The sequence below is a fragment of the Aegilops tauschii genome, chromosome 1 (genome assembly GCF_002575655.3).
Source record: "Aegilops tauschii subsp. strangulata cultivar AL8/78 chromosome 1, Aet v6.0, whole genome shotgun sequence".
Classification (NCBI taxonomy): domain Eukaryota; kingdom Viridiplantae; phylum Streptophyta; class Magnoliopsida; order Poales; family Poaceae; genus Aegilops; species Aegilops tauschii.
In genome coordinates this window covers 23558093-23583424 of record NC_053035.3, presented here as the reverse complement: position 1 = coordinate 23583424, position 25332 = coordinate 23558093, and the positions used below count along the sequence as shown (strand labels likewise).

The following is a 25332-nucleotide window of genomic DNA, read 5'->3' as shown; positions in this document are numbered from 1 at the left end:
ATTTCATGAACATTTTTGAAGACACGAACTTTTTTCATATTATCAAAGTTTTTCAAGTTCTGGAAAATTTCTTGAATTCATGAACTTTTTCTGAAATTTGTGAGCTTTGCTCATTTTTTCCAAAAAAAATTGAAGCCGATATTTTTTTTTTCAGATTCACGAACTTCTTTCGAGTTCATCAACATTTCTAACAAACATGAACTAGGTTTTAGTTCCTGAACATTGTTTTCAAAATTCAACAACATTTCTTAAAATTCATAAACTTTTTTTGAGCTCGCGATTTTTTTTTCTATTCATGGACATTTTCTGAGGCTACCAAATATATCAAATTCATGAACTTTTTCAAAAAACTAAACTTTTCAAATTCTCAAACTTTTATCAACTTTTTTTTGAATTAACAAACCTTTTCGAGTTCTCAAACTTTTTTCTAATCCATCAACTTTGTTTCAAAATTATATGAACTTTTCGAATTCATGGTCTTTTTCCCGTATTCGTGAACTTTTGTTTTGTTGAATTCTTGAACCTTGCTTTTGGAAACTTATGTCCTTTATTAAAATTCATGTTGTAAAAAATCGGCGTGATGTGTCATTTAATGGGCCACAGCCCTCTTAATACACGAACGAACACCGCCGACCGCTCTTGGGCGTTATAGGCGCCGAGGAGGAGATTCAGTGGTGCTGAGGGGGCGAAAGCTATATCTATCGTGCATGAAGAATTTCCATCGTGCATGATATCTGGGCCGACCCATTTAGCGGGTTCGCCCCCTTGGCTGGTTGCATTCCCTTTGATTGTTCCCTTCAGTTTTTTTTCTTTAGGTTTACTTTGATTGTTCTTTTACTGTTTTTAGTTTTCCCTCTTTTTTTATTTTCTCTATTGGTTTTACCTTTTCCCTTAGTTTTTACACATGTTTTCTTTGTTTCTTTCTTGATTTTTACAGGTTTTCTTTCCTTCTGTTTTTCTTTGATTTTATTTTTTGCTTCTTTGTCGGTTTTCATGGGTTTTATTTTTCTATCACAATTCTAATTTTCTTCAGTACACATTATATATTTCTAGTGTGCACTTGAAAAATTGGTTTGATTCACGTTGAACATTTTTTAGTTACACGATGTGCATTTTTTTTTGTACATGGTTTGAACACTTTTTTTCATACATGGTCACTATGTTTCCAATACACATTTAAAATTGTTTTTATAATTTTTTTGAAAAATACGCGAGCACTTTATACATTGTATAACCATTTTTTAAAATGCCACAAACATTATTTTTGAAACATGAGGACATTTCATTTCTTTAAAATGTCCCATATATTTGTTAATGGTATGAAACATTTCTTTATATACTACACATACATTTTTTACATTGTATACTTTTTTCCAATTTTTCACATGCATTTTTTGAAACGTAGGAACTCTTTTTTTGAACACTATCGGCATTTTTTTAATTGCGTTAAAAAAATTAAACTCATGGGTCGCGATTTTTTTGGTTAAATCTAAATTTTCAAAATAGATTCATATAAATTAAATAGAACAGCAAACAAGAAGAAGAAAAATATTTTAGCACGGCGTCATGGCGTGCTCGCGAACGCGGGTGACGGTGAAGCACGGTTGCTGCGCCGGGCCGAGCCACTACGACTCCTCTTGACACGAGGCTACCCTATGTCTCGTTATAAGTGAGACACAGGCGGGCCCTGATGTGGATTTGTCTTTTGCGGGGAAATTAAAAAGTTACACGTGTCTCATTTTGTGCGGATGAAAGATTGTCTGATGTCTAAATTAAAATCAGTTAGCTGATAAGTAGAAACCCTCAAGATTTTAACCTAGTTTAAGAACACTTGTACATGATGACATACATGGGTAATATTTTTGAACTTCTACGCCAATGAGCTAATTGTAAGATCCGATGGCTATGATTAGGTAATGTACCAAATAAATGGTTAGATGTTTATTAATGTGGATTTTTTGTCCTGTTTCTCTCTTTTTAATTTGTATTGTCAGAGGCGTTTTAGCACATGGGAGCATATCCTCCTGGTTTTTAAAATGTGTTTTAAACATATTTTAAAATGTCACAAAATTCTGACCAAATGATTCCCGCGTACATCTCGACATTCTACGTGCACACAAACTCATTTCGCGGAAAACCGACAAGTTTTATGTCACATGTAAAAAAGACAAAAATTAGTGTTAAAAAAGGCTTGTCATGAGATATTCTTTTGTCGTTTTTACACAAGGCGTAAAAAATGTTGGGTTTTCACGAAACTTGGCGTGCACACATACAATATTGAGATGTACACGTCAAATTTGTGTTCGGAATTTTTTGACATTTCAAAATATATTTTTTAATGGCAGGAGCATATGCTCCCATTTGCCAAAGTGAATTTCCGATATTGGCTAGTATGACATAGTATTATGGCGGGGAATCGAATAGAATCACCCACGCAATCAAATCAATACGTGATCTCAGTGGCAAGCTCAAGTTCTTTGGAAGAGGAGTGGTCGATCGGCAGGTTTAGAGCATCTATAACCATGATTTGCATAATCTGGTGCCCTAAAGTACTAGAAAAAACAACTAATCAAACATATGGGGGCAGCCGGAGTTCACCACTTCCTTGCCGGCAGCTTCCACTTGGGATCTTTGGAGCGGTGGTTGTCCTCGACGTAGGCGTTGGCGGGGGACGCGCGTCGTCGTCCGTCATGTTGTTGTCGTCGTCGTCGTAGGAGGAGCCGCTGCCACCGCCTTCTGCTGAGCCAACCTTTCATACTGCTCGAGCGCTCGACGAAACGCCGATGCATTGTTGCGAGGGAGGGAGGGGGGGGGGGGGGGGGGGGGGGTAAGGAAACGAATAACGGCGGGGGGTGGGCGTAATGAGCGTTGAATAGGGTGTGTGTCCAGCCATATTCGAACCACGGCGTTACAACGCACGCACATCGTGCTAGCCGCTGCACCACAAGGTCGCTTCTGTTTATGACAAAGATAGACTTTATTTATACATTTGACAATAATAATTGATTTGAAGCCAAGCTACGCACCACACAGGGTTGTGAACAAGGTTTTTTCTCTCTCAATCTTGGTATCTTTCGTTTGATTCAAAATTATATTCTTTAGCACAATATAATTGATTTTCCTCCAGAAAAAACATATAATAATTGACTTGAAGCCAAAATACGTGCCACATAGGGTTTGAACAAGTATTTTTTTCTCGTTTCTCGTTTTTTTCCCGGAGGAACCGAAAAAACAGGTACTCCCTCTGTTTCATATTACTCGTCGCTGATTTAGTACAAAGTAATATGGAACGGAGGGAGTATTAATAAACTTGTATTCGACACGTACATATTCATACATAAACAGCTAATCGTTACCAAACAGGAGTAACGGTTTCAAGTACCGCTGTATATAATCAGATAACGGATCGAAAACAGCGAACCAAGCACCAGAAGAGTCTCCATAAAAAAAAAAAAACACCAGAAGAGTCCGACAAGGACTCCCTAGCTCGCGCGGACGTGTGTATATATATATACATCCAGGTGCCTGATTTCTCATCCAAACTATCAAATTCGGTTCTGGTTTTATCTTGCTCCATCCATCTGAGAGTACAAGTCTTTATTCCAATTTGCGGAGACAAGATTTGCATCAACAGTTGCACTAGAATTTTATGTGTTTTTCTCTGCTCCGTTCACGTAGCTAGCTGTAATATCTTCTTCTCTTGCTATTTCTCTGCTGACAGCTGTATATTGGTGCGAAAAATGTTACACGAGTCGTCCAACGACTGAATTGATCCCTGGACATCTCTCGAAACAGGCTTTCGCTCCGCTTTATAAATAAAGCACCAACCGAACAAGTAGACGGCCGAACGATACAAGACGGTGAGGTAACCTTCTTACAAAGCCGATCCTGAGATAATCAGCACACGCAGAACGCACGCGACCACTACCAACAAAGAGCACCGGGAGAACTAGACACACCCCACACTACGACCTAGCAAACCTAAGCTCCACGATAACGCCCTCAAGAGGGAAAACGGCACAGAGCGTTGTCGTTGCCGAGTCCACATCGGACAAAGGTATTCACCCGGAGCCCTGGCACGGAGAGAAGAACCACGACGACGTCTTCAAGAAGAGCACGACACCCACGGGCGCCGCCGTCGTCGGCGCCAAGGCACAGAGCTTTCGCTCGGCAACCCCCCGTGTCACCACGAGGTCGCCAGGCGTAATGCGGAAGTGCTAGAGTCCCATATCCGGATCGGGACGCTGCCCCTCCGAGCGAGAGGGCACATCCGAGCTACCAGCTGCTGCACCTCCCGTTGCCCACACAACCCCGAAGGAGAGCCACCACCATCGCAATGATGCCCGCCGGAGAGCAACCATACGAACCACCATCCGGAGCCGCCGCCCCGGCATCCCTGTCGCCAGATAGCATATGCCGCGCACATCACAGCGCACTCAACCACGGTAGGAAGAGCGACGACAGTGGTGCAGAAAGTGCAGCCCGCACAGAGCCCAAAATTCTGGGGGTCCCAATTTTTTTGACGGAAATCCCTATTCGCCGCTCGCTGCGGCAAACTGTCGGGCTACCGCACAGGGGCAGCGATGCGAGCGACAAACATGGGCCGGCCCACTTCGAGTTTTACGCAGGTGCGGCCAACCGGTTTTAGGAACCTTCTAGAAGGTAGAAGGTTCCCTAAATCGGGTTTTTTCTGTGTTCTTTTCTTTTCGGTTTTTTGGCTTTATATTGTGTTTTATTTTTCGTTTGTTTCCTTCTTTTTCGTTTTTCCATTTCCATTTTCTGTTTCTTTTTCCATTTTTTCCTGTTTATTTTTCCTTTTCTATCTTTTGTTCGTTTTTTCTTTTCTTTCCCTTTTTTATTTTCTTTGTTTAGTTTTTTATTTTCTTTCCACTTTATACCATTTTCACTTTTCTTTTCCAACATATCTCCAAAAAATTTCAAAAAATTCACATTTTGAAAATTTTGTTTGTTTTTTTTCTAAAATGTTCCGATTTTGAAATTTTGTTTAGAAATTCCAAAAAAATAGAATTCTAATATTTGTTTTTCAATTTACAAAAATTCAAAAAAAGCGTAGAATTTCAAATTTAACAAATATTTGCATTTTAATTTTTGTTCACAGATTCAGAAAATGTTTGCAAGTTTCAAAAGATGTTCCTGGTTCAAAATTTGTTCACAAATTTAAACAATGTTATGTTCATATTTTCAAAAAAAAATCGCAAAATAACAAATTGTTCTAAGGATCTCAAAAAATGTTCGCCTTTGAATTTTTGTGCACAAATGTGAAAAATGTTCGGCAATCTCACTTTCGAAATATGTTCATGAACAAAACAAGCCATGTTTTCATGAATTCAAAAACATTTTAGGTAATAAAAAAATGTTCGCATTTTGATAAATTTGTAATTGATTTAAAAAAATTGCTTTGTTAATTTTTCTTCTTGTTTTGTCAAAAAATGTTTGCATTTTCAAAAATTTGTTCGTCATTTTAAAAAAATGTTCTCCCTTTGAAATTTATTCCTTTTTTCAAAAAATGCTTGGGTTTCACAAAACGTTCGACTTTTTATAAATTTATTCAGAAGTTAGAAAAAAATTGTGTTTAAATTTTTTTACTTTTTCCGAAAAGAAAATCAAGTTTGTGGCTAGCGACACGGGGCTTCCATTTTAGACACCTATAATCAAAGTAATTATGGTGGAGTTGTGTTACCAGTTTACCGCTGGTGTGTACTTCTTTTAGGGTCGCGTTGCCAATTTTGCAGTACGACCTACCTGTCGCAGTTGCTAGCGACGTGCGCATCGCATTTAGCGGTCGCGTGTTCGAATCCCACTGCCCCAGCCCTCCTTTTTTTTTTCACGTCGCTAACGCCTGCCACCCCGTGCAGTGGAAATGGGCCGGCCCAGGTGAGTCGCCCTGTGCGAAACGCCACCTCTTTGCCGCAACGAGCGGCGCATAGGAGGTCCCTTTTTTTACATAGGCTTAGTATTAAAAAAATTATGCACTACTGGGCTGCTGGGCACTGGGCTCTACCGCTCTCGGCTAGAGTCGAACTGTGTCGAAGCGACGAGGCCACGAGGGGATCCATTGAGCGACAGCCACCAGCGCTGAAACAGACTCCTCAAAAAAAAAAAAAATAGCGCTGAAATAGGATCGACCCGATCTGTGATCTCCATCAACCTGGGCGACATGAATCGCTGCCTAAAATTCCAATCTTCTCCCAGTAGGGAGAGTCCTTCCTCACGGCTCCAACTGTCTGAAACACATCTTTGTGTCATCGACAATTATTGTTGTCGGAATGTAATCGAATCTCATAGTACTCCCTTCGTTTCTTATTTACTCCGCATATTAGGTTTGACATAAGTGAAAACTCTATAAAGTTTAATCAAGTTTGCAAAAGATAACATAAACTTCCATAATAAATATATTGATTTGGTATTGTGAATGTTAATAAATATATGTTGTGAAAATATATTCAACGTCGATTCTAATGATATTGATTTGGTATTGTGAATGTTAATAAATCTTCTTACAGACTTGATCAAAGTTTAGGGCTCCTATTCAAGGGAATTTCATAGGACTTTTGGAGGATTTGGACCCTTAGAAAATTTTCCTTTGATGGCCATTTGATTCATAGAATTGGAATCTTTAGGATTTTTTCATAGGATCCATTTGAACTACATTTTTTGGAGGAAAACTTTCATCCAGTCAAACCTATGAAACATTCTCTCAAGTCATGTATGGTATATAGGACGTGTCGCCCTATTCCTGCATTTTGAGATACTGCAAATCAATGAGTCTCTTACAGAGTTTGACATGAGACAAAGTTAGTATTCAGAGTAAATAAAAACCCAAATGATAACGCCCACACGTGTGACATATTTGCACTTCGCCCGCACGCGTTGATACACGTTGATTCTGTTTTGCACGAATCCTAAAGGAATATGTTAGATTTTCAGTGCCACGTGGGCATTATCGTGTGTGTAGGCGTTGGAGAGTTCGCCCACACGACCCGCAACACGCGGTTGCCAGCTGCATCGTGTGGGTGAATCAGTTTCTGCCCACACAGTCACCACCTAGTCCACGCGTGTGTTTGCGAACTGCTCTTCGCCCACACGATGCTCGTATGTTGTTAGATGGTAACTGCAGTTGCGTGTAAATGACAACTAGGTAAACACACATGGCAACTATGATTCGTTGCTATTGCTAGATGGCAACTGCAGTTTCGCGTACGTGGCAACTAGGTAAACACACATGGCAACTGTGATTAACTATACATGGCAATTATGGTTGGACCACACGTGACAACTAATTAATCATACATGGCAACTATTGTTTGACTACGTAGGGCAAATAGTTTATCACACATGGCAACTGTGGTTCGAATAGACGCGGCAACTACCGTTACCTAGACATGACAACTGCATTTGTCATCCCGAGTGACTAAAGTTGCCATCCCACGGGGTTACTAAATTGTCATCCCACGGGTGCGCTAGGACGCGTGGGCAAATTTAATTCATGCCACACACGCGGGTTGAGGATGATTAGTAGTTTGTTGGACGTGTGGCACAAAGTAGCTGCGCCCACATGTGTGGGCAGTTCTAATTTCACCCACACATGACCCGTGTGGGCTGCCTTCTGCTTACGCCACACACGACATGAGGGCGGATGCAGGGGCGGAATTGCGCCTGGGGCAACTGGGGCCCAACTATTAGTTATACGTCCAATTAATGGGAGCAACTAGTTAACGAGTGCTCCTTCGGGAGCCTCGCAACGATCAGCGCCACTTGGCGCGCTCTCAGCCATTCGCCACGTGTCGCGCTCTGGACGCTCCCTCCAGATTTTGTATTTTTTTTATTTTTCCGTACGCGTCTTCGGCTTTTTAAATGGTTTTTTCCCGGTTTTTTTGACGTTTTGGTTTTTCCCCGGTCTTCCTTAGCATTTGGACCAATTTTTTTTAAAAAAATGTTTTTGCGCGAAAAAACGCATTTACTTTTTTGTGTGAAAAGTCACGTTTTTTTTTCGCGAGAGGCGCGGTTGTGCTTTAGCGAGAGTCACGGCCGTGCCTTTCGGAAACGGAAAAAAACGCGTTTTCTGTTTTTTTTCTTTTGCGAGAGTCACGGTTTTATTTCCGCGAGAGGCACGGTTGTGCTTTCGTGAGAGTCACGGCCGTGCCTCTCGGAAAGGGAAAAACAAAACACGTTTTCTATTTTTTTTTCTTTCGCGAGAGTCACGGTTTTACTTCCGCGAGAGGCACGATTGTGCTTTCGTGAGAGTCACGGCCGTGACTCTCGGAAAGGGAAAAACAAAACACGTTTTCTATTTTTTTTCTTTCGCGAGAGTCACGGTTTTGCTTCCGCGAGAGGCACGGTTGTGATGTTGCGAGAGTCACGACCGTGCCTCTCGGAAAGAGAAAAAATACGCGTTTTCTGTTTTTTTTCTTTCGCGAGAGTCACGGTTTTGCTTTTGCCAGAGGCACGGTTGTGCTTTCGCGAGAGTCACGGGCGTGCCTCTTTCGGAAAGGGAAAAACGCGTTTTCTGTTTTTTTTTCTTTCCACGAGAGTCACGGTTTTGCTTCGACGAGAGGCACGGGCGTGCCTCTTTCGGAAAGGGAAAAAACCGTGCTCCCGGTTTGGTTTTTTCGTCCGGTTTTTTTCTGAAAAAAAGTTCGTCAAAACCCATCAACATGGGATCTAGTTTTGAAGATCTCGACGCGAGGAATCCAATGATGAAAACGGTTTGAGATTTGGACGCACGGTTTAAGAGATAAAACGTTTTGAATAAACGAATCTACGAAAAAAGGAAAAACTCCCAGGTTGCGACAAGTGGCGCGCTGCATGTGCGCTACTTGTCGTGACCTGGGAAGATGGAGTGTTCTTTGCAACGAGTACTCCTTAATTAGTGATTTTGCCAATTAATTTTCTTGCATTTTTGTACTCCTAAAAGGCCCAGCCCTGGCCATGTAAACGTAGCCCAGGCATCAGCCCATATAATAGCCCAACTAAGTATACGTAGCTTTCCATCGCAACCAGTTGGCAATTAGCCCACGATGCCATGATCGCTCGCCCAACCACACGGTTTTTTCTTCTCGCTCGTCTGATCAGGAAACAGATCTCGCTCAAGCGGTCACGCTGCGCCGCCAATCCCCCTCGAGGCCTCGATTGCTCCACTAGACAGACGAACGTCCAGACCTACGCCCATTCGGCTGGCGCTCGCAGCCTCGGATCGGATCATCTCTCGCCTCATCCGAGCTGCCCCCTCTAGCGCTCTGTTCTGCTGCATCTACACAACCGACTGGATATCTGACCGATTAGGCTTGTGATCTCTTGTACCCTCTACTCTTTTTTCCCTAGTTCGTTTTTGATCAACCGAAATCAAGGAATTGGTGATGCTAAATTTTATTTCATTGTTATTTGTTAACAGCAAGAAAATACCAATCCAAGTTGAAGAAGACCCGGACAATTAAATCCTTTTATCAACCAACAACATCCAAACAGCCTGCGTCAAATAATACACATCAATGAATGACCTTCGGAACGAGTAGGACCTGGAAAAAAAATACGAGGAAATGCAATGGTCTACTACCTCGTGCACTTGGCGATAATATTTTGTAATTCATATGAACAATTGACTTAGTACATGTCCATTATCTTGATTTTACTTACTCTATTTTATGTTTACAGTTCCCGGTCCCTCTATTATTGCTGGTGAAGAATGATGTCCTCAAATAAAGCAAGCCTTCACTAATATGGTATCGGGGTTTCTTCTCACAGTAAAAATGAACTTATATTTCATTTTTTGTTCACTATTTCCTTTGTCGAATTTCTTCTCACAGTAAAACTGAACTTATATTTCATTGGTAATGTGACTTTGTGGTGTACTTCTAATATGCATCTGTACATGGTATTTAATGTTATTTGTAGTCCCGCCACAAGTTTTATTATTTGTAGTCACTGACAGTCGAATTGACTTCATCCAACAACCAATATCTAAAGTGACGGAACTTCTCGGGAATGGCGTGTTCCAACACGTTACGCGATAGGGGAGTCGACACACATGGCGACACGGGAGGCGATTCCGATCGCAATTCTCGCCGAAGTCAGGAGGTGTGGTACCAGCCGGACCTCTTGACGGCGGACACCCTCGAATACCGCCGAGGGATCGTGGCGGAGCGAGGCCAGAGTTGGCACCTCATCGACGGTGCGGGGGTGGAGGTAGACCGCTGCACACGGCAACACGGTACGAATCTCGAATCTACAGTGGTGATCCATTTCCCTTGTCACGTGGCGCGTACGTTTGGTGCGACTGCCATACGGCCAAGCTCACCTCGGGCGGCGCGCATGGCGGCGGGTGGGTGGACAGCAATAAGTACGAGAGGGGGAGGGGAGTGGAGTCGTCACATCCTCTCGCTCACTTCCCCACCCTTGATCACGGCGAGCGGCGGCATCTGAGAGAGCATCTCGTCGGAGATGGTGGAGATCTCGGAGGCGCGGCTGGCGGAGTTTGGGGATCGAGATCGCCGCAAGCGCGCGCGGCTGATGGAGATCGGGACTTGGTTCCAGTCCAAGGCGGAGATGCGCGCGGAGGCGCAGGCGGTGCTGGATGCATTCTCGGAGGAGGAGGAGAGGGAGCTGAGTGCCACGAAGTAAGGGCACCATTCTCTGGATGTGCCCCTGTGGGCAATGGCGCATGCGGAATTGGAGGACGAGATGCGGGCGGCCAAATGGGCCTCGTTCCTCTCCTTCGCCACTGCGAAGCTGAAGCCGGCGATGAATCCAGCGACACTGTGGGCGAGCGAGGTGGTGATGGCACTACCCGCTCCAGGATCGAAGCTGACCCCAATCGAGATCGGCAGAGGCGGCAGCAATGGGAGGAAGGTCTGGGCGAGGGAGGACAAGACGGCGGGGGTGGTCCCAAGGCGCTCGCCTCGCTTGAATCCTGCACCAACTCCGCCGCCACGCCGCTCAGCTCGTCTGCTCGGGCGGGAGATCTGAGTTCTCCCCCATCTAGCAACCGATTTTGGTTGCTGATGGGGGGATTCGAATTCCAAGTCTGAAGATGCAACTAATGAAGGTATGAATAATATCCCCAATTCCTTTGCATATTTACCATCTGATACACTAGATACTAGTGGGGGAATGGTTAGCAGAATGGGTAAGAAAATTCGCCGGATTGAGCGAATTAATCGTAGAGAGAAAGCTAAGATGGATAAATATGTTCTAAGCATGTTGATTGACGTAGCAAATGGAGGAGACAAAAACAGGGGAAAGAGGGGTGTTGAGAATAAGAATTTCCAGACTCATTATCCTAACATGGACTCTCCCAATTGGGGGAAGTATCATGGTAGGGAGGTGGATTTAGCATTTATAAAAATGAGACCCCAATTGGGGGAAATTTTGGAAGGTTTGATGATAGAAATCAGGGATATGGAAATGGAAGAGAAGGGGGTGGAAATTTCATATTTGGAGATGGGGGAGGAAGAGGCAGTGGTGGAGACAGATCATATAACAATTTTGGGGGAGGGAATGATTATGAGGATAGAAGAGCTGCGGGATTTGGAAGTTTTGGTGGAAACAAAGGAAGATTCAAGTATCAGGAAAGAGTGGAGGGCAGATCTGAGGCTTCTGGCTCTGGACAGAGAGGAGGGGAACCAGATCATAACCAAAAAGAGGGTAATCATGGGAAGCAGAGTGAGGGGAAGGAAGTTCCTGTATCATCTACCCAGAATTTCCCCCAGATTCTGCCTATGGGCCTTGGACTGGGACAAATGGGGTTCATACCACCTGAACAGATGGCGCATCATTATCAGTACTTGCTAGCAAATGTGCCCAAAGGGGGGATGCTTGTTGTTCCACATGGAGAAAAAGAAGCTAGTGACAAAGGAAGTGGAAACAAAAATGAAGGGGGACATGGGAAAGAGGTCATTTGTGGCAAATGTAAAGAAAATGGTCATATCAGTAAGGATTGTAGAAACAATGTGTTTTGTGTGGTCTGCCAGAGAGGGTCTCACAGAACTGAGGATTGCACCATACTTAGACAACCAAAACCAGTAGCAAAATATGTAGGATATGGAGCCAAAGGTTTGGAATGCTTGCTGGTGCAGAATACTAAAGAAATATATGTTGTGGAACATGCTAATGCAACGGCTCTGATTATAGTACACTCTGGGATGCTGAATGAGACCACTTTGGTGCAGGGCCTAGCTAGGATGTTTGATTGGGGATGGACATGGAGGGCTAAATTCCAAAGCCCTAAGACATTCTTGGTTAGATTTCCCAACAAAGCTAAATTGGTGGAATTGAAAAACTTTGAAAAAATTACACTCCTGGGTGCAAAAGCAGTGATAGAAGTGGACTTTTGGAGTCCTGATGACAAGGCCAAAGGCAAACTACATTCCATATGGATTCAGATGCATGGGGTGCCAGATTCTCTGAGACATTTCCTGGGGGTATGCGAAATTGGATCGGCACTAGGGCCAGTGGTGGAGGTCGATGAAGAGCACATTCACAATAGAGAGGAAATTAGGTTGAAAGTTGGGGTCAGGGATTTACATACGATTCCATCTGGAACTGTGATAACTACTAAGGAGTTGCTGTTATATGATATTGAATTCTCGCTAGAATCAGTGGCAGAGCAAGGATGGTACAAAGTTGAGGAAGGAAAAAAAAGAAAGGTCTTTGATTCTATTAATCTAGATGAAGTAGCTGATCAAAAAGAAAGTGAGAAGAAAATGAAAGGAAATCAAGAAGACCAGAAGAAATCAGGTGTACCTTGGGGGGGATGTCATTAGCACAATATGAAAAAGTTGTTGCTAATAATTCCCCAAGGAAAGATAGTGGAGGGGAATGCAGCTATAGCAAGAAAGAAGAGGGAGATAAGATGCCAGAAGGAGAGAAAAAACTGCTGGCTAGATTGGAATTGCTAGAGGAGATGGTAGCTAGACAGGCAGTTCAACTGGTTGTTGAAGAGAGGAAGAGACAGGAAGCTGAAAAGATAAAAACAGCTCTGGAAAGGGAAATTAAAAGACAACCTGATTTACTTCAACAAAGGGTGAGCAAGTATGGGGTAGAGGGAGACTCACAACCAGTGACCGAAGATGGAGAGGAAGAGAAGATGGAAAATATAGTTGAGGGAGTGACTTTGGAAAAAATGGATACTCTAGAAGATATTGACAATTAATTGAAAGGTCTAGGAGGGGAGGAAGTGGAAGATGGATACATAGAGCCCGTGGACTACACTGCCAGCCAGGATCCAGAGCTCTTTGAGCACATGGTTAAAAAAGCAGAGAGGGGGGAATTGGATGCAAAAAGTATGGACATGTATAGAAGAAGTGACAGGAACAAAGGTAAAGAATACTGCAATATTGAAGAGATGGCAAAGAAAAGGGCTGCTGATAAAGCTAACTATGGTAAGGAAAAAATCCCTAACATCTTACATACCTCTGATACAATCCTTAATGAAGTGGCAGTTAAAGTGGGTGTGAAGTTAGGGGGTGATATTGACAAGATTGAGCATAACATCAATCTGATTAGGATGGTTGAAAAAGCCATGATTGATCTCTGGTTAGTTAAAAATAGCAAAAGGGTGAAGAAATTTGTGCTGATAAAAAAGAGGAGGATAATAATGCTCATTTGATAGATACATGGGAACATAATATTGAGGAATTATTAGGGGGTGATATGGAAAGTGGTGAGGAAGAAGAGATGGAAGGATAGGAAGAATTCACACAAATGTTTTCTGGTGGGAAAGGGAAAAATAATGACAGATCTTTCAGAAATTCTGGAAAGAAATTTGCCATTAAAATTTAAAATAAAAAGGGATCTGGTAAAAAAAGGAAGGAAGAAATGAGAGCAGTTTTTTGGAACATGAGGGGTTGGGGGGGGATATCAAGAAGAGATTTACGAGGGAAATGGTGATGGATATGAAGGTAGACTTCATAGGTTTACAAGAGACTATGAGAGATCATTTCTCTAAAAATGATCTACATGGGATTTGTGGTGGGAGAGATTTCCATTGGCATCATGTGCCATCGAGGGGCAAAAAAGGGGGTCTGTTGCTTGGTGTGAATTATACTACCTTAGATGTTATTACTTAGGAAGATGGGGAGTATTTTATAAAAATGAATGTCCAAGATATAAAAAACAAGTTCATTAGGGACTTGGTAGTGATATATGGGGATGCTCAGCCATCTGGAAAAGCAAGATTTCTTGCTGAGTTTGCTAGGTTTTTTCAAAAAAGTGTGAACCCCATCTTGATGGGGGGAGACTTTAATATTATAAGAAAAGCTTCTGAAAAAACAAACCTGGCACATCAGGACATTGGAGCTTTCTGTTCAATGTGATTATAGAACAAGCCGGGGTCAGGAAATTAGACATGCATGGGAGAAAATACACTTGGGGAAATAATTTACCCCAGCCTACATTTGAAAAACTAGATAGAGTTCTTTGTGATGTACATTGGGAAGATAAATATCCCTTGACAAAGGTTTCTGCACTGTGCAGAGAAAAATCTGACCATGTACCTTTATTTTTGGATACTGGAGATGTGGTAAAAAATGACCCTTTATTTAGATTTGAAAACTCCTGGTTTATGAGAGAAGGAATAGATGAGCTGGTCAGTAAAACTTGGAGAAATAATGGTTCAAAGAAATCTAGCATGGAGAACTGGCAATGTAAACTGAGAAGTTTGAGACCTGTCCTGAAAGGATGGAATATAAATATGAATGCATGGTACAGAGAGCTCAAAAAAGACATTCTAGTTAAACTTGACAACACTGATAAAAAAATGTGAAAATTATGGATTAAATGTGGAAGACAGAAAAGAGCAATGAGAACTTAGAGGTCAACTTGATTGGTTATTGGGATAGGAGGAGAACAAATGGAAACAAAGAGCAAAAGTGGATGAATTGATTGGTGGGGATAGCAACACAAAATACTTTCATGCTAAAGCAAATGGAAGACATAGGAAAAATAAAATCACAGTGTTGGATCAAGAAGATGGAAAGGTAGAAGGGGTGAAAAACTTGATAGATTACATTACTAACTTTTATAGAAACCTGTTTGGAGAGGCAAACACTTCCAGTATATCATTGTGTATTGAAAATTCTAATAGAATACTCCCAGATCAAAAAGAAATGTTGACTTGGGAATTTTCCTTGGAGGAAATTAAGACAACGGTTTTTCGGATGGCACATAATAAATCACCAGGCCCAGATGGGTTTATTGCTGAACTTTATCAACATTTTTGGGATCTAATTAAAAAAGATCTCAAACATATGTTTGATGATTCATATGCTGGGACCCTAGATATCAAAAGACTGAATTATGGCATCATTACCTTGGTAACGAAAACCAAAGAAGCAAATCAAATTCAGAAGTTTAGACCAATCTGCTTGTTAAATGTTAGCTTTAATTTTTTTTACAGAAGTTTTGATGAACAGACTTAATCTTGTGGCTGGCTCTATTATATCTCCAATACAGACAACCTTTGTTAAAGGTAGGTATATCAAGGGGTGTTGGTCTTACATGAAGCGCTTAACAGTGTGCATGTTAAAAAGCAGAGTGCTCTATTGCTGAAAGTGGATTTTGAAAAAGCATATGATAAAATTCAATGGCCTTTTGTGATGCAAATGTTAAAAGGAAAAGGTTTTCCTGATAAATGGATAGACTGGGTTATGAGTACTATTAGAGGGGGTAGAGTATGTGTCAAAGTTAATGAAAACGATGGCCCTTATTTCCCCACTCATAAAGGGTTGACACAAGGGGATTCTTTGTCCCCTTTAATGTTTAACTTAGCAGCAGATGCTTTAGCTATCCTGATGGATAATGCAAGAAAAGTTGGGCTGATTAAAGGGTTACTAGCTGATAATGTAGAGGGGGGAGTTAATATGCTACAATATGCAGATGACACTATTTTTTGCTACAAAATGATTATGAAAGTGCTTGTAATTTGAAATACATATTATGTATGTTTGAACAAATGTCTGGCCTGAAGATTAATTTCCACAAGAGTGAGATATTCCTATTTGGGGCAGCTGCTGATAAAAAGCAGGAATACTCCAGAATATTCACCTGTCCTACCCATGAAATAATTAGGTCTCCCAGTGGATAAGAAAAGAATAAAAAACAAAGACTGGAAACCTTCTGAAAATAAAATTAATGGAAGGAAAATGTGGGACTTGGCAAGGGAGGCTATTAGCTAGTGCTGGCAGACTCACATTAATCCAATCCTCATTGACTGGGATTCCATACTTTATGATGTCATTCTATGGGCTACCTGTGGGAGTCGGAAAATGAATGAACTTTTCCAGAGCTAGGTTGTTGTGGAAAGAAAGTAATGACAAGAAAAAAATATCACCTGGTTAGATGGGAAGAGGTATGTAAACCAAAAGATATGGGTGGTCTGGGTATTCATAATCTAGCTTTTATGAATAAAGCTTTGCTGTGCAAGTGGTGGTCGAAGATTTATAACACAGACGGGGTGTGGCAGAGGATTCTGAGACATAAATACGCTAAAAAGACTTGCATTACCAGTGTAAAAAGTAGAAAAGGGGATTCACAATTTTGGGGGGAACTTGTGAAACACAACAACTTATTCTTTTCCCTTTGTAAATTTGAAATTGGAGATGGGGAAAACACCAGATTCTGGGAAGACTGGTGGATTGGCCCTAAAGCTTTAAAAGATAGTTATCCACGCATTTACAACATATGCTTTGATAAAGAAAGGTCGGTGGCTCATGTTTTGAAAAAAGGGCTTGATAAAGTTAGCTTCAGAAGATCTTTGTGTGGGGAATCTTTGCTTTTATGGGAGCACATAAAAGAGGTGTGTGAGAGTGTGACACTTGACAAAACCCAAGACAAGATCAAATGGACCCTGTCTAGAGATGGTAAATACATTGTCAAATCGTGTTATAGGTACTTGCTTCAAAATGGGATGCATTATCCATACGAATTCCTATGGAAAACAAAAATGCCTCCCAGGGTCAAAGTCTTCTTATGGCTATTGCTGAGGCAAAGTATTCTTACCAAACAAAACTTGAAAAAAAGAGGGTGGCAGGGTGATACAAAATTCTCCTTCTGTGGGCGGGAGGAAGATATAGAACATTTATTTGTACACTACTCTGTGGCCAAAATGTTGTGGATGGTGATGAAATGTTCCTTTGATAAAATTAATGATATTTTTGGTAGATGGTTAAACAAATTTGAGAAAAATGATAAGGATCTTATGGCAATTGGTATATCGGCTATGCTCTGGACAATGTGGAAACTGAGAAACAGACTAGTCTTTGATAATCATAGGGTTATTGATCCCTGTGTTCCTGTAAATCTAATCATTAAGAATTTACATGAATGTTGTGTATTGCAGAAAATCCAAGGAAGAATAGATCGCATGAAGGAGGGCGTAAATCAAGTTGAGCAGGTTGCCACGGAGATATTCAAGGCGACACGTGGATGAACGACTAGAGTCCCAAGACTGGGAGGCTTCTGAAGATCAACCTGCGCTGAAGCTTATCTTCTTTGTGCTGCCTTCTGCTCTTTTTGCTTTTTCTCCTTCCATCTTTTTGGTAGCGATCTATAAAACTTCTGGCTTATGATGCCAGTGACTTATTAAATCCCTTTATGTTAGCGAGTGGAACTGGAATGCTATCTCTGTTGGGTTTCTCTAGCGTTGTTTGGCGTTGGGGATTTAGCTAATCCTGACATGCTGCTGTGTGGGGGAGGGAGGGATGGATCCCTTCTTCAACATAGCATCGTCAGATGGTTGTAAGTTCGGGTCTGGAGTCTGTGAACGATCGATTTCTTTAAATGAAATCGGAGTGGCAAGCTCTCTTTTATCAAAAAAAATAGTAGTCACTTAGTTTTAATCCTATGCTTTGAGAAATCCTGGCTCCGCCTCTGGGCGGATGTCTAATATGCCACATGTGTGGGCGTTATCAGTGTCCAATAAAAATGAAGGGGTCTGCAAAAAATCTGGAAGGGAGTGTTTATTTGCTAGCACACGCGTGTTTGACTAGACCTAAGTCCAACCAGGGCTCGCTCGCCACACGTGTCTATACATCGAGAGGCGCCATGTTTCTCATCAAAACTATCCATAGCATGTTAAATTGGGAAGCGTTCCTACTCCTGGATGAGGAGCCGCGTTTGATTTATATTGATTTGAGGCAAGCAGCCATGCCTTGGCTTACAAGTTGAAGGAGACCAATCGCATGTGATCAGGTCGTTACAAAGAGATTTCCTGGATAGCTAAGAGAGAGAGAGAGAGAGAGAGAAGATATGTTGGTTGAGATTACAAAGTAGGGATAAACATAAATTCTAACACCCTCCCTTAATCTCAACTATCCTAGGTTCAGATTCCTCTTGAATTCTTCAAATGGTTTTGCTGGCAATGCCTTGGTAAATCCATCAGCTACTTGATCTTTGGAAGGGATGAACCGTATCTCAAGTTTCTTGTCTGCAACTTTTTCACGTACAAAGTAAAGTCAATTTCAATATGTTTTGTTCTGGCATGAAATACAGTATTTGCATATAAGTATGTTGCACCCAAGTTGTCACACCAAAGACATGGGACACGATTTAACTTAACTCCCAGTTCCTCAAGTAGTGACTCTAACCAAATAATTTCTGCAGTGGCATTGGCCAAAGATTTATACTCAGCCTCTGTACTTGACCTTGATACTGTTTGCTGTTTTCTTGCACACCAAGAGATGAGATTGGACCCAAAAAAGACTGCAAAGCCTCCAGTTGATTTTCTGTCATCACTACAACCTACCCAATCAGCATCAGAGAATGCACTGACAAGTGTAGAATTAGAACGTATGAAGTTAAGGCCCAAGCTCACAGTGTGTTTTACATATCTCACAATCCTCTTGACAGTTGACCAGTGTGTAGTGGTAGGAGCATGCAAATACTGACAAACTTTGTTAACAGCAAATGAAATATCTGGACGTGTAAGTGTCAAGTACTATAATGCTCCAACAGTGCTTTTGTACCTCGTACTTTCTACCTCTTGAAGAGGCTCCCCTTCATAAGCTGAGAGTCTTTCTGAAGAGGACAATGGAGTAAGTGCAGGTTTACAATTTTTCATTCCCATGCGAACCAGAAGCTCATTGGCATATTTCTCTTGATTCAATACTATACCATCCTGAGTTTTCTTAACCTCAATACCTAGAAAGAAGTGTAGATCTCCTAGATCCTTCAAGGCAAACTCTGAGCTCAAGTCATGTAGAAGAGCATTAGTAGCATCTTGTGATGAACTTGCAACAATAATATCATCAACATAGATAAGCACAAAAATGACTACTTTTGCCTTGTTGTAAATGAACAATGATGTATCAGCCCTTGATGCAAAGAAGCCAAGACATCTTAACTGAGTGCTCAACCTAGAGTACCATGCTCTAGGTGCCTGTTTTAACCCATAAAGTGACTTGTCAAGCTTGCATACATAATGTGGCGTTTTCTTACTCACATACCCAGGTGGCTGTCTCATGTAAACTTCCTCTTCCAGAACACCATGCAAAAACGTTTTCTGTACATCCAGCTGACGCAAACTCCACCCCTGGACACAACAATAGCTAGAATAAGTCTTATTGTGGCAGCTTTCACAACAGGACTAAAGGTATCTTCATAATCTATACCATAGCGTTGTTTTAAACCCTTTGCAACCAATTGTGCCTTATACCTGTCAATAGTTCCATCTGCCTTCTTTTTAACCCTGTACACCCATTTGCAATCATAATATTTTTACCTCTCTGATCTGGCACGAGATGCCAAGTTTTATTTCTCATGAGTGCAGAATATTCTTCATCCATGGCCTTCTTCCACCTTGGATCATCAAGTGCCTCATTCAACGTTGTTGGTTCACCTGAGATACACAACATGCCATATGGTATAGTGCCGATCAGTACGTATTTTTGGATTCTTTATACCTTTCTGTAGACGTGTCATGACTCGTGTAGAAGCTGCTGGCTGTACACGTTGCACAGGAGAGTCAGATGCAGAAGATCCAGTCGATCCCGCTGGCGTTGGCACGGAAGATCCGGTGGATTTTGGTGTGGCCCCGTCTCCACCAATCATCCTGGTGTCCACAGGGTCTGCGGACGCAGGAGATCCCGCCTCGCCTGGTGCATGCATGCAGGGGGACAGCAACGTGGAGCACGAGGGGGATGCGGCCCCGCCTGCTGATGATGTGGAGGCGCGGGGCTGGCTGGACGAGGCGTGGGACTGCGGCATGAAGCACGAGGGGGGTGCGGCCCCGCCTGCTGGTGACGTGGAGGCGCGGGGCCGGCTGGTCGAGGGAGCGCGCCCGCGCCCGTTGGAACCGTGATCCGAGGATGATTGCGTCCCGCGATCCGAGGCTAACAACCGCACAGGAGTTGCTGGCGTCACCGGATCAGCTCCGTTTTCAGTGTTGTTTTCGTCTTCTTGTGGCACATGAAATATCCCCTCGGTCTGATCATTCTGGACATCATTTTGAGAGCCGTTTTCGTTGCCAACCTGCACAGGGACAAGAGCAGAACTGGTGAATATTATCATAATTTTGGTCAGTACAATTGTCTCCCCCTTGATCAAAACTCCGGAGATTTTTAGGAAGGAGAAGAATTTCCTTTCGAAGGAGGGCACCGGCGTTGGGATGTAGAGATGCAAACGGAAAGATGGACTCATTGAATACAACATCTCTGGATATATAGACTCTTCCTGTATGAACATCCAAGCACTTGACACCTTTGTGCATGGGACTGTATCCTAAGAACACACATCTCTTTGAACGAAAGGCAAGTTTGCGTGTGTTGTAGTGCCGAAGGTTCGGCCAACATGCACAACCAAAAAATGCGGAGTGATGTGTAATCTAGTGTTATACCAAGGAGTCGTGTGATGGGTGTTTCAAGTTTGATGACCCTACTAGGAAGCAAGTTGATAAGGTATGTAGCAGTTAAGAAAGCTTCGTCCCAGAACTTAAGTGGCATGGATGCATTAGCTAGCAATGCAAGCCCTACATCAACAATGTGATGATGCATTCTTTTAGCGGACCCGTTTTGTTGGTGAGCATGAGGGCAAGAAACATGATGATAAATGCCATGTTTTTGAAATAATGAGTTGAGTTTCTCATACTCACCTCCCCAGTCTGTTTGCGTAGCAATAATTTTAGAGTTCAGTTTGCGTTCAACAAGATTTTGGACATTGGTGAAAACTTGGAATACATCAGATCTTTTCTTTAACAAGTAAATCCAAGTAAATTTACTATAGTCATCAATGAAGCTTACATAATAGGAAAATCTTCCAACGGAAATGAGGGCTGGACCCCATACATCTGAAAATATGAGTTGCAATGGTGCAGTGAACACACTGGTAGAGATAGGGTAAGGTAATTGATGAATTTTTGCTTGTTGACACGGATCACAAACTGACTCAACATGAGGCTCATAGGAGAGCTTATTCTTGCTAAGGACATGTCTAACAATTACTGAGGACGGGTGACCCAAGCGACTGTGCCACTTTGCTGAAGATGGCTTGATGACGAGATACGCTTGTTTATTTGACGCTGATGATGATGATGATATGAGTGGGTAGAGACCTCCCACACACCATCCTCTAAGAATGATTCTCCGTGTGACCAGCTCCTTAACCAAGAAAAAATAGGGATGAAACTCTATGAGAACATGATTATCACGAGTGAATCGATGAACAGAAAGAAGGCTTTTTGCTGCTTCAGGAACATGTAGAATATTTTTCAGATGCAAATTTTTTATGGGGTTTTTAACAATTGAACTACCGATATGTGTTATTGCCATACCAGAACCGCTTGTCGTGTGGATTTAATCGCCTCCGTTGTACTTCTCCCGCATCGTCAGCTGACCAAGTTCTCCTGTGATGTGATTGGTGGCTCCTGTGTCAGCATACCAGTTGGTATCCACGCCGTAGGTGGCTGCATGCGCCGCCTTCTCTTCTGGTTCTCCATCTTCATAGCGCCACCAGCAGAGCCGCGCCCGCCTGGATGATATTTGAGGCATATTTGGCACTCAGGGTTGTCGCGCTACTGCTGATCACGCACTTGTTGTGGTTGGTTCTGTCGCTGGCGCCCTCTGTAGCCGTTCCCGCCGCGAGCAGGAGAGGGCTGCCGATCTCCACGGCCGCGCCCCCTTGTGCCACGCCCGCGGTAGGGTTTCCCACGACCTTGGCCGCGGCCTCTGTAGGCAGCGTTTGTAGAAGTGTGGAAGCCACCAGAAAAAGCATCGCCCAACATCTCCATTCTCTGGTCGAAAGCAGAAATTTGGGCAAAGAGATCGTCGGCGGTGATTGTGTTCTTGATGGCACCGATCGCCGCAACCACAGGTTCGTAGTCACGGTCCAGTCCTGCCGAGATGTAGTCCACCATCTCCGGGTCAGAAACCGGACGGCGAGCGGCTGCTAGCTCATCGCCGAGACTCTTTATATCTTGGCCATAAATGCAGAGCTTGACATGGTGCCCTTTTTGGTGTTGGTGATCGCAATTCTGAGATTTGTAATCCGAGACTGCGATTGGGAGGCGAAGATGGCTGTCACAGCTGTCCACAACTGGAAGGTGGAATCCTTCTCGATGACCTGCGCAAGTATTTCTGGAGTCATGGAGTTCAGTAGATATGAGAGCACCTGTTGATCTTTGGCGATCCAGGCCGCATACAGCGGGTTCGGCGCCATGGCCGTGGTCTTGTCCGCCTGCGTGGTCTCCACCGTTTTGGGCGGAGCTGCGCCGCTGTTGTCCAGCAAACCAGTCACCTACGCTCCTCGCAGGGCTGGTAGGACTTGTGCCTTCCAGAGGATGAAGTTTCCTCTTGCAAGCTTCTCAGTCGGCGGTGACCTGAGATTGAGGGCGACAGACAACGAGGAAGACATAGCGACGGTGGCGGCGGTTGTGGTTTGTGGTTTTGTTGTGGCTAGATGTGTAGAGAAGAGGTGGCTCTAATATCATGTTAAATTGGGAAGCGTTCCTGTTCCTCAATGAGGAGCCGCGTTTGATTTATATTGATCTGAGGCAAACAGCCATGCCTTGGCTTACAAGTTGAAGGAGACCGATCGCATATGATCAGGTCGTTACAAGGAGATTTCCTGGATAGCTACGAGAGAGAAGATATGTTGGTTGAGATTACAAAATAGAGATAAACATAAATTCTAACACATAGCAGGCAGTCGGTGCGGATGCCCGTGGCGGGCTCAAATTCGCAGGTTCAGAATAATGCACCCGTTGAGTTGGCCGGAAACCCTACAGAGACGATGTCGGATTCCAGAATTTTGTCGCTTATTGGTCGTATTCGTTGAGGCGGTGCAGCAAACCTGCAGCCAGCCCCTCGTGTTAGATTCTGCTTGTGATTCATGTTCCCAGACCTGCATGTTCCTGACAGAATTATTGTCGGATTGCTGCTGCTGATTCCGGCAGGTCCTACATACATATTTCCTTTACAACTTAGAAGAGTCCGACAAGGACTCCATAGCTCGCGCGTACGTGTATATACATATCCAGGTGCCTGATTTCCTCATCAAAACAATCAAATCAATAGGATTGGGTGCAGTTGCAGACACCAATGGCAAGCACGAGTTCTTCGTTCGAGAAGGATGAGGAGCCGTCGGATCCGCAGCTTCAGAAAATCGCACCAGCCGATCCGGCTGTTGGCCGCGGGCCAGCCGGAAACTCAGCGGAGCCGTCGACGACGGAGATCAAGAAGAAGAAGAAGAAGGTGTTGATCCAAGTGCCAGATAGCGATGTGAAACGTGTCCTCTCCTACAGGGAAGAAACCAGCGATCTGAAGGTGCCTGGTCTCTTCGTCAGGAGAGACCCGAAACTGGCTGCGAACTGGGCCATCATGTTGGCTAACTTGGCCATGTATGACGAGCAGACAAAGGGGCGGATGCTTGAGGAGCAGAGAGACTTTAGGCAGCAGTTTTTTTTTTGGAAAAGGGGGGGCTCCCCGGCCTCTGCATCAGAGTGATGCATACGGCCATCTTATTAACCAAATAAACAGGTTCCAACAAGGTTCCAAAGTCTTCAACTGACAAAACAAAAAGGAAAGCTCACACATAGCTAAAAGGGCTAGAAACACCAACTAGCCAAGAAAAGATGCCACAACCGGCTAGCTAAAGATAGATAGGTAAACTAATTGTCTATCCTATTACATGACCGTCATCTAAAACGGTTGAAGATATCCCGAGCTACCATCTCACAGCGGAGAGATCCAGTAACCAAATGCTCCCTGGCCTCCGTCTGAGTGAGTAACGACCACGAACGGATCAGTGTCGTGGCTCGGAAAATAACCTGCAAAAAGTGAATACGTGATATTCTGTTAAAAACCAAATCATTTCTGCAATTCCAGATAGTCCACAACAAGGCGCAAACTCCAACACAAATATGTCTCGCTAAGTCACGCTCAATCCCATTAAGCCATGTTCCAAATAGCGCATTGACAGAATTTGGTGGAGTAATCTTAAAAGCAATGTGGACCGTCTGCCATAGAACTTTGGCTAACGGGCAATCAAAAAAGAGGTGTTTAATCGTCTCATCCCGATCACAGAAACTACACCTAGTAGGTCCTGTCCAATTACCCTTTATCAAGTTGTCCTTGGTTAAAATAACTTGTTTATGGACAAAACACATAAACACTTTTATTTTCAAAGGCACTTTAACATCCCAAACATGCTTAGAGGTAGGAATGGAGGACGAATTAATAACATCAATATACATTGATTTAACTGTGAATACTCCAGACCTAGCCAGCTTCCAGCGTAATGCATCGGGTTGTTGAGAAAGCTGAACCTCCATCAGTCTCCTAACTAGACGAAGCCAAGCTTCCCAACGATTGCCCGCTAGCGACCGTATGAACTGAATATTAAGGGGGATAGATTGAAATACCGTTGCAACGAACACCTCACGTCGTTGAACAATACGATATACAGACGGATATTGAATGGCCAAGGGTGTCTCTCCTAGCCAAGTATCCTCCCAGAAACGTGTAGTAGCACCGTTGCCAATAATGAACTTTGTCCTATTAAAAAAAGGATTGTTTGACTTTCATCAGTCCTCTCCAGAAAGGCGAGTCGGTCAGCCTGACTGTAACCTGGGACAAAGTTTTTGTGTGGAGGTACTTGCTACGAAGGATTTGCGCCCACGTGGCATCAGTCTCAGAAGACAGTTTCCACAGCCACTTACTAAGAAGACATCTGTTCTTAACTTCAAGATTCTCGATCCCGAGACCCCCTTGGTCTTTCGGTCTACAGATGATATCCCATTTAGCTAGCCGGTACTTTCTTTTTAAGTCATCACCCTGCCAAAAGAAACGCGATCGATAGAAGTCCAGTCTTTTCCTGATACCAACTGGG

The 25332-nt window shown here is 43.1% G+C and overlaps 1 long non-coding RNA gene across 1 annotated transcript; it reads right to left on the bottom strand.

The window, feature by feature from the left end:
- Nucleotides 1–21221: 21221 nt before the first annotated feature.
- Nucleotides 21222–22954, bottom strand: LOC141040583 (uncharacterized). The gene is made up of 2 exons (XR_012201468.1): nt 21779–22954; nt 21222–21605 (listed from the first exon to the last, which is right to left on the bottom strand). It is a non-coding gene; the product is annotated as an uncharacterized lncRNA (long non-coding RNA).
- Between the last annotated feature and the right edge of the window lie 2378 nt (nt 22955–25332).